Here is an 8,793-nt window from a genome sequence, read left to right on the forward strand (position 1 = left end):
TTGGATAGCTTTTTCTATCTGCATTTAACATGTTCAAGTCTCCTTCATTAAAAATAAATAAAGCTCCCCCCACGCTGCCACCTTGCCTTCACATCCCCAGCATCTCCCTGTTGTTCCTGGCTTTCAACAGCTGGAAGAGCTCCTTGGAAGGTTGGCTTGTAGTTTCTGCTTTTCTAGCACATTCTTTCTCCTGATTTCCCCTTGACATTCTTCCCCTACCCCAATTACCATCTCCTAGTCTAACCTGGTAACTCATCTACTCTCGCTGCAACCTGGATTGTGCCTCCTTATTTCTGTCTCCAGAGACAGACATCTGTCTGAAGGGTTGGCTTTAAGGAGGTTTCCTTCCCATCTTTTTCTCTTTTACTATGTTCCTTTAACAGCAGTGTTCGTGTAATAACTCCTTTCTCCACGCCACTCCCCGGGCCGGAGTGTTTGGAACTTCACCCAGATCTGGCGGATGCATCCCAAACAGCTCACTCAGGTATCGATGCCGTCCGCAGTCACCTTCCCTATTTCCCACTTGTCTGCAGCCCACAACACCCCTGCTCGGGCTACTCACCTCCCCCGACTTCAGTGAGTGTGTCTCACACACACCTACACACACACACTTACACTCACACTCTTCTTGCCTGGAACGCATCCCCTGGGAATCCAGTCCTGCATCAGACTGTGCAGCCTGGGCTCCATCCTCTCTCAGAACCTCAGTTTCCCCATCCTTAAAGTAGAGGGCTTGGACCAGATGAGCTTCACTGGGGTCCCTTTCAGCACTGAGATCCCGTAACTGTGTGACTGCTGTGGTACCCCCTTATCTGCGGGTTACATGTTCCTAGATCCGCAGTGGATGCCTGACACTGCAGATGGTACAGAACCTTGTATACACTGTTTTTTTTCCTGTACAAACACACCTATGGTAAAGTTTAATTTATAAATTAGGCACAGTAAGAGATTAACAATGATTAATAATAAAATAGAACAACTATAATGATATCCCAGCATCACTGCTCTTGGGCTTTGGGTGCATTATTAAGTAAGGTAAAGGTTACTTGAACACAGCACCGATACTTGATACCGAGACAGGGATCTGATACGATCTGATGGCTACTGAGACATCCAAGCTGGTGACTCAGTGACTAATGGGCAGCAGTGTGTGCCGTGTGACGGACAAAAGGACTATTCCCGTCCCGGGAGGGGTGGAGCAGGATAGTGTGAGATTTCATCATGCTACCCAGAGTGGCATGACATTTAAAACTCCCATATTGTTTATTTCTGTAATTTTCCACTTAATATTTTCATACCCAGTTGACTGCAGGTAACTGAAATTACAGAAAGCGAAACCGTGGATCAGGGGTGTGACTGAGGTTAGAAAGCTAACGAAGGCCAAGGCCTCTGCCTTATATACGTCTCTGTGTCCCCAACAGCAGCAACACAGAAACTGCGGGACGGGGAAGTGTAGGTTTTGTTATTGCGACAGCCTGTCCCACTGCAGGGGCAAACGGTCTCCCTGCTGATGTGGGCCTAGGGTACATGTGGCTGTCCCTGTCTTCTAGGCTGTGTATTAGTTAAGGTTCTCCCAAGAAACAGAACCCACAGGACATGTATCTGCACAGAGAGATTTATTTTAAGGAAGTGGCTCGTGCGGTTGTGGCGGCTGAGAAGTCCAAAATCCGCAGGATGGGCCAGCAGGCTGGAGCCCGGGGAGAATTGCAGTTGGAGTCTGAAGGCAGAGCCCTCTTCCCCCAGGAGGTCAGGTTTTTTTCTCTTAAGGCCTTCAACTGATTGCATGACCCTCATCATGCAGGGTCACCGGCTTTACTCAAAGTGTACTGATTTAAATGTTAAACTCATCTCAGAAATATAACCTTCACAGGAACAGCTAGAATAATGTTTGACCAAATGTCCGGGTACCGTGGCCCTGCCAAGTTGACAAATAAAATTAACCATCAGAGGCTGGTTATCTTGCTCTTCTAGTTAAGTTTATTCCCCATGGCCTGCGTCTTATCTGTTCCCTCCCCTGCAGGCTGATCCCCCGAGGTCCTGTTACTGAGCACACAACGTGCCCGCACGCCTGGGCAGAAGGCGTTGTTCCAGGAGTGCACTGGAGGCCGTGCAGGAAGAATCCACTTCCGGGCATCGGTGACAACAGCAGTCAGGATCTGAGCAAAGCTCTTGACTTCAGATGATGCCAGGGACCCTGGGGTCTGCAGCCTCACGCCACAGTCAGCTCGCTCGTCTCAGTCTCTTCCTCGGCAAACATGGGGGTACTTTGTGAGACGAAATATCTGAGTGCCTGTCATCTGATAGATGTCATACAAAAGCTCCATAGGTGTCAGTTTTTTGGTTTCCTTCTTGTCCCCTCCTCCCTTCCCTACTCATTCTCAGGGAAGACAATTTCCCTTGACTGAGTGCCCATTTGAGACAAGTCATCTCCTTTGCTTTGTGGGGCAGATATTTTTCTCAGTCCACATTTCCACTTGGGTTTTGCCCTTTGGGGATCCAGTGTAAAGTTTCCTATCCAACCACCCACCTTGGAACCAGGCTTTGTTTCCATATTCTCCAGTTTCACAACCTCCTTCGCTGATTTCCGTCAGCTGTCAGTCCCACGGCGTGGGCGAGAGTGGGCACTTCCACGGCATGGATGGCCTCCTGGCCACAGTGTAAACTCATTCATCTTGGGAATTATTTTTTCTTTTCTTAAAGGCCCTGCAGTGCGTGACTCGGACCCAGGGTAGTTCCTGAGTAAGACATCAGTGGTAAATTGCAAGGGCTTTAGCACCAGCCCACCCAGAGGCTATACTCTGTCTTCTCTGCCCCTACGCTTAGCTTAAGTAGAAAAAACAAACCCAAAGAAACAAAGGCGCTGGCTCATTCTGCCCAGCTGTAGTGCCCAGGGGTGCTGGGCTAAGCCTTACTTTCTAAATCCCTTTGCAGCAGAAGGTAGAATAATTCAGGCAAATAGAAGCTCCAAAGAAAATAAGGTCTTGGTTAGTGGTCCCAGGCTTGTCTTGCATGAGCCAGTGGGGGATGGGTTTAGCAAATAATCTCTGGCAGGTGAGGTTGGTGGGCAGACATATTAAACAGGAATGAGAATAGCATTCAGATTTCCATCACCAAATATCTGTAATATTTGATTTTGTGACAATAAACAAAGTGCCGGAAGAGAGGTCCTATGGAAAGTCAGTTAATCCAGGTGAAGGTGATCCACTGCCGTGGCCCGGGGCGTGCCAGCCGGAAGTTCAGGCTGTGCGATGCTTCTCTGGGAGCAGACCTGGTCTGCCCAGTCTGTGTTCTGGTCCCAGAGACTGTCCTTAGAGGGCTGCCTGTGGCCTTGAACAAGAGCATCACCAATTTGCCTGCAACCACACTCGGATCCAGCAATTCCTTACTCAGGGTAGGGAAACAGGGCATCAGAATCCCAGGGGAGCTTATTAAACACACACACACACACACACACATTTCCCCACGCTGTGCGGTGTGTCTTGGCAGGACTGCAGTGGGCCCAAGAATCTGCAGGTCTACTGAGCTTACCGGGTGACCATGTCCGTAGCCAGGTACGGGAACCACAGCGCTAACCCAGCGCGGAGTGACCGGAGGCGGATGCATCAGCTTCCAAACTGGCCCCCTTTCTGTTCCCTCTCTGATTGCGATTCTCCACTGTTTCTTGGCTGCAACACTACATTCTGTGTGTGTGTGTGTGTGTGTGTGTGTGCACGCACGTATGTGTATGCTCAAGAGTGTGTGGTTCCCAGACCCCCCCTCCCCACCATGAACGAGACTCCCCCATAGCCCCTCCCTGCCAGTTTTGGGAATCACTGCTTTACTCATTTCCACGTCTCAGGCTGGCGTAGGAGAGGTAGTTAGTCCGCCTGCCCCGCACCCGCACCGGGGCATTTGGACTCTGCTCCTGTTGCCCGTCCTTCCCCCCAGACAAAGACGTGTGTGCGGGACGGGCAGAAGGAGCAGAGGGAGGAAGTGCACACGGGCAGTGGGGGCTTCTCTGGCCTGGACACCTGCTTTGTGGACAAACAGGTTTTCTTTTTTGTTTTTTTTTTTTGAGACATGGTCTTGCTCTGTCAACCAGGCTAGAGTGCAGTGGCGTCATCACAGCTTGCTGCAGCCTCAAACTCCTGGGCTCAAGCAATCTTCCTGCCTCAACCTCTTAAGTAGCTGGGACTACAGGTGCATGCTATCACTCCTAGCTAATTTTACTATTTTTTGTTGAGGCAGGGTCTCGATCTTGCACAGGCTGGTCTCCAACTCCTGGCCTTAAGTGATCCTCCCACCTCAGCCTCCTGTAGTGCTAGGATTGCAGGCATGAGCCACTGTGCCCTGTCTGGACTAACAGTTTTGACATAAGTAAGTGGCCATGCAATGGGTTGTGTAAAATTCCTCTGTAAAGGATGTGAGGTGTGTCACAAGTGCCAGCCACAGTAACTGCCTTCTCCTTCTGGTCTCTGCTTCTCCCTGGACAACGCACGGGTAATAAAAGGCACAGAATTGGCAAACTCCGCTCACTGTCATTGATGACAGCTGGGGCTGCTTGCACAGGTGGGCAAGGGCTCGTGTCAGGGTGATGGGCCCACCCTGTGCCTGGGCTGGCCCCAGGGAGGCTACTGTTGGAAACCAAGGTGAGGGCCTTTCTGAGCCCCGGGGATCCCCAGAAGGCCTCCCGACTCCCAGACCCCCTGGCACGCTTGCCCGCAGGCCAATCACTGCCGCCCCCCTGCCCTCAGCGTTCTCTGCTCCCAGCCCCAGAAACAAGCACAAGCCTTTTGCTTTCTGAAGGGATTCCTGCCCTCATCACAGGGAGACAGAGGTGCTCGGTGGCACAAAGGGGACATTCCAGAGCATGCAGGGGCTGCTTCCTGTGTGGCCACTGGCTCCTGACTTCCTTCTGAGATCAAACTGGGAAGTCCTGTACACAGAGCTCCTCAACAGCCCCTGCCCAGCCCCTGGCTCCTGTGTAACAAACAGTCACAGCTCACACCTCTCTTGTCTTCCCAAATCTTTCTCTCCTGTGTGGCCTTCCACCCTGCTGGCTGTTTGAGCCTCTTTCTCTCTGTTTCCCCTTTTGGATCAGTAGCGTGCATGCGGGGCCTGCCCTGCATTCGGACCTGCATTGGTTAACCCCCTGTGTTGGTCACCCGTCCTCCAATCTTGTCCCTCATCCTGGCCCCATCCTTTGGCTCCTGCTGGTCTGAGTAGGGGGAGCGGACAAGGACAGAGTCTGGCTGGGGAGGAGGGTGGAGGCACCTCCTTCCCTGACTCCTTTAGACATCCAGACTTTTGCCTTCACCCAGTAGCTCTTTGCTGTGTCCTCCAAGCACTCTCCGATTGGGACAGCTGGCTCAGGTCCCTGATGTACTCTGTTACTCTTACCCTTTACATACCATGGCCAGGACTTTGCACATTGACAGGAAACCAAAGCTTCACATGGGGGCACATTCTATCATCCCAAGTAGATCAAAGAGGGTGGGAGATATGCTCCCCAGCACTCACTGGGGCCCTGCTCGCCAGCAGAAGTCCAGCTGTTCTGGCCAAGCAGCTGCTGCTCCTGAGACACGTCCTGGCTTCCCTATGCTCCTGGGAGGCACTGGAGGCAGTTGCCAGCATGAAAGCCGTTGCGAAGAAGAGCTGGCTCTCCTGTGGGAAGGATCCTGGGCATGTAAACAAAGTATGGCTATGACCCAAAGCAGTCCATTTACTCACTCATCTGTCCTTTCATTCACCCTAGTAGACCTACTAAGTGCCAAGCTGGGTAACATGCAGCCCGCCGCCTTGCTGGAGAGAGGAGACCTGAAACAATGAGACAAGGCAAATCGGGACGTGATGACAAGCCCCAGGCGCTTGATTTGAGTCATGCACTGAGGAGGTCAGAGCACAGTGGGGGTGTCGGAGAGGGAGGTGCTCTGTGGGTAGGGGTTGTTTCCCAGCCCTGGAAGGAAGGGCACAATTTAGATGTGTAGAGGAGAACAGACAGGAGAAATAAGCAAAAATGCAGTGCTTTGCAGCGAGCAGAAGGTGTTCTGGGGCAGTGGAGGGAGCTGGAAAAAAATAAATGTCGGCTCTATGCTGCTGCCCTGGACCGCGGGCCATTCCAGTCCCGCTCTGGGAATCGCTCTGGTAACCAAGAATGCTCTGGGAGAGGGGCAGCTGCACTTGCCTCTTCCCATGCCCTACCAGCAGGCCCAGCCAGGGCCGAGGCCTCCTCCAAACCACTCTTGTCTTGCTCCCAGCCCAGAGGTAGCAAGAGAAGTTGGAACGGCAAAGCAGTTTGATTTCCAAGGCTTTCTGAGCCAGCCAGGTGGAAGGCAGCCAGGGAGGCAGCAGGTGGTGACAGCCTGCCAGACCGCCGGAGATAGCAGGCAGCTACTCAAGGGAACAATTGGGCAGAGGCAGGGGCGGTGGGTCAGGAACACGGGCCAGTGGAATTCTGAAAAAGGTCAAAGTCCAATTTGGTACAGTGCTTTATTACCAATTTAAATTTCATCTTTCCTTCCAGAGTGGCTGCCACCCTGCAGAAGAGGCCAGGGCTGCCACAGGGGAAATTTGCATTTAAGGACTCCAAGTGGTGGGCGCCCTGGCGGGGCTGCATGTCCCCTGCAGTCCAGCCGTGTTTGCCCTCGCACCTGGCAGTGACATGTTGACTATGCTCCGATTTTGCCTGTATCTGGCTGCCTGTTTGCTTGGGGAAAAACAAATAAACAAACAAACAAAAAACAACTCCTCTCACTACTTCCACTCTGGAGGAGGGTCCGAAGCATGCAGGGTGGGAGGTGGTGGGGTCTAGATGGTGCTGATCATAGGTTTTTCCTAACTGGGGCTGGAAAGAAGTGCTAAGGCATTGGCTGTGACATGGGCAGCAGGGGACTTTAAGGGGCTAAACTGGGATCTGGGAGGCGGGTGGGATGGGCCCACAGAAGGAGGCAGGAATTGGGAGTACTATGGGGGCTAGAGGGTGGATGCTACAGAATTGGTCAACCAATTTATTCCAGGCATGTGATTCAACTTGAAAGTGGGCTCTTCTTTCAGACTCTTTCCTTGGGGTGGTTGGTTCTCAATCTTTGACTTCACCTGGGGTGTTTTGGAAAATATTAATGCCTGGTTATTAGTACTTATGGCCTGGAAATTCTGACTTAGCAAATTCACAACTTTTTCTGTTAATACCACCTCCTCTGCCACCCTCACACCATCCCACAGTATAGGGACCTCCTCCTCGCCTGCATGTGCTCCGAAACTCCCTCAGGTGGGTCTTTTTGTGTCCCTGTTTCAGGTCATCAAAAGCCACATGGGGCCAGAGCTGCCGAGCTGCTGGAGGGTGTGGCTCCTTGCCAGGGGCAACACAGTGGAAGATCCAGTGACACAGGGGCATGGCGCTGGGGCAGGAAGGAGGAAGGGGATGGAACTGAAAACTGCTGTTTTGCTTAGTCCAGGCTGTGATTAGGTAACAAAAGCACAGAACATCCTCGAGCAAATAAACAGGGGGCTGTACGTCCTGTGAAGCTATCCTCCCTCACCCCATGAAGGTCAAGTGCTCTCTGTGCCATGGTGAAGTGCAAAGGGAACTGGACGGGAGGTCATGATGAGAGTGAGCCTGACACTGCTTCTCGGTGTGGCTTCCCTGCCGCCCACCCTCCTGGTCTCCCCAACCCCACACTTGTTCTTTGTGGGCTATTTGTCTGCCGAACCTTGGGCCATCGCTCTGGGTCCCTCCTGCAGCCTGAGAGCTCCTTGAACTCTGGCTAATGTCCCCACTTGGGTCTCCTGCTGCCTTCCTCCCTGCTTTTGCTCCTCCTCCTCTCCTGTTCTCTTTTTCAGTTGCTTGAGTCAGAAACTTGGGAACAAAACTTCCTGTTCTTTTCCAAATCATCACCAAACCTTGTCAGTTCTATCTCCTAAACATCTGTGGAGTGTCAAGAGCTATTTCTCACCCGAATTGCGGTGACAGCACCCTGCACTGTTCCTCTGTGCTGTATCTGCTTGGGCCCACGCCCTCTCTGTTCTCTGTCCTGCAATCGGCATGGCTTTATCAAGCTTGAAGTCTACCCGGTAACTTTCTTGCCTAAAACACCCACATCTGTCACCACTGCCCCTGGATAAGGCCCACAGTCTTTGTGTGCCCCCTTGCATCTGATGGGGGGTCATATGGTGTCCCCACCTCCAAGTTCATGTCTACCCAGAACCTCAGAATATGACCTCATTCAGCAATTATGTCTGTGCGGATATAATTAGTTAAGGACTGAGATGAGGCCAGAGTGGGCTCTAAATTAAATGACTAGTGTCCTTATAAGACGAGGAGACACACAGGGAAGCCCATGTGAAGACAGAGGCAGAGAGGGGATGGAGCTATGGGTCAAGGGACTGCCAGGATGGCTGGGAGTCCCCCAGTTCTGGAAGATGCAGGAAGGATTCTACCCTGGAGCCTTTGGAGGGAACATGGCCCTGCCAGCACCTTGATTTTGTGTCTCCCAGAACTGTGAGTGAATAAATTTCTGTTGTTTCAATGCACCTAGTTTTGGTGACTTGTTATGGCTGCCCTGGGACAATAAGACACCTTTTTGGTTTCAGCTGTAATGGGCTACCTAGACTAGACTGGGAGCCCTGCGAGGACAGGGCCATCTTGGGGACACCAGCACATCCTTCCATGCTCGGACAGGGCCTGGCCCATGGCAGAGGCTGAGCAGGGACTGGCGGAGTGACTGACTGCTGGCTCCTCTGCCGGGCGGGATTCTGTGTGGGTTTTCTTTCCAGTAATCTGTACAAGCTCCTCATACATTAGATATTATTATTATT

The 8,793-nt window shown here is 52.1% G+C and overlaps 1 long non-coding RNA gene across 1 annotated transcript; it reads left to right on the forward strand.

Annotated features, from left to right (window-relative positions):
• The first annotated feature begins 4,534 nt into the window (after positions 1–4,534).
• On the forward strand, positions 4,535–6,680 carry LOC123621941. The gene is made up of 3 exons (XR_006729333.1): positions 4,535–4,548; positions 5,738–5,872; positions 6,503–6,680. It is a non-coding gene; the product is annotated as an uncharacterized LOC123621941 (long non-coding RNA).
• Positions 6,681–8,793: the final 2,113 nt, after the last annotated feature.

Source organism: Lemur catta, chromosome 16 (assembly GCF_020740605.2).
Source record: "Lemur catta isolate mLemCat1 chromosome 16, mLemCat1.pri, whole genome shotgun sequence".
In the NCBI taxonomy this organism is placed as follows: domain Eukaryota; kingdom Metazoa; phylum Chordata; class Mammalia; order Primates; family Lemuridae; genus Lemur; species Lemur catta.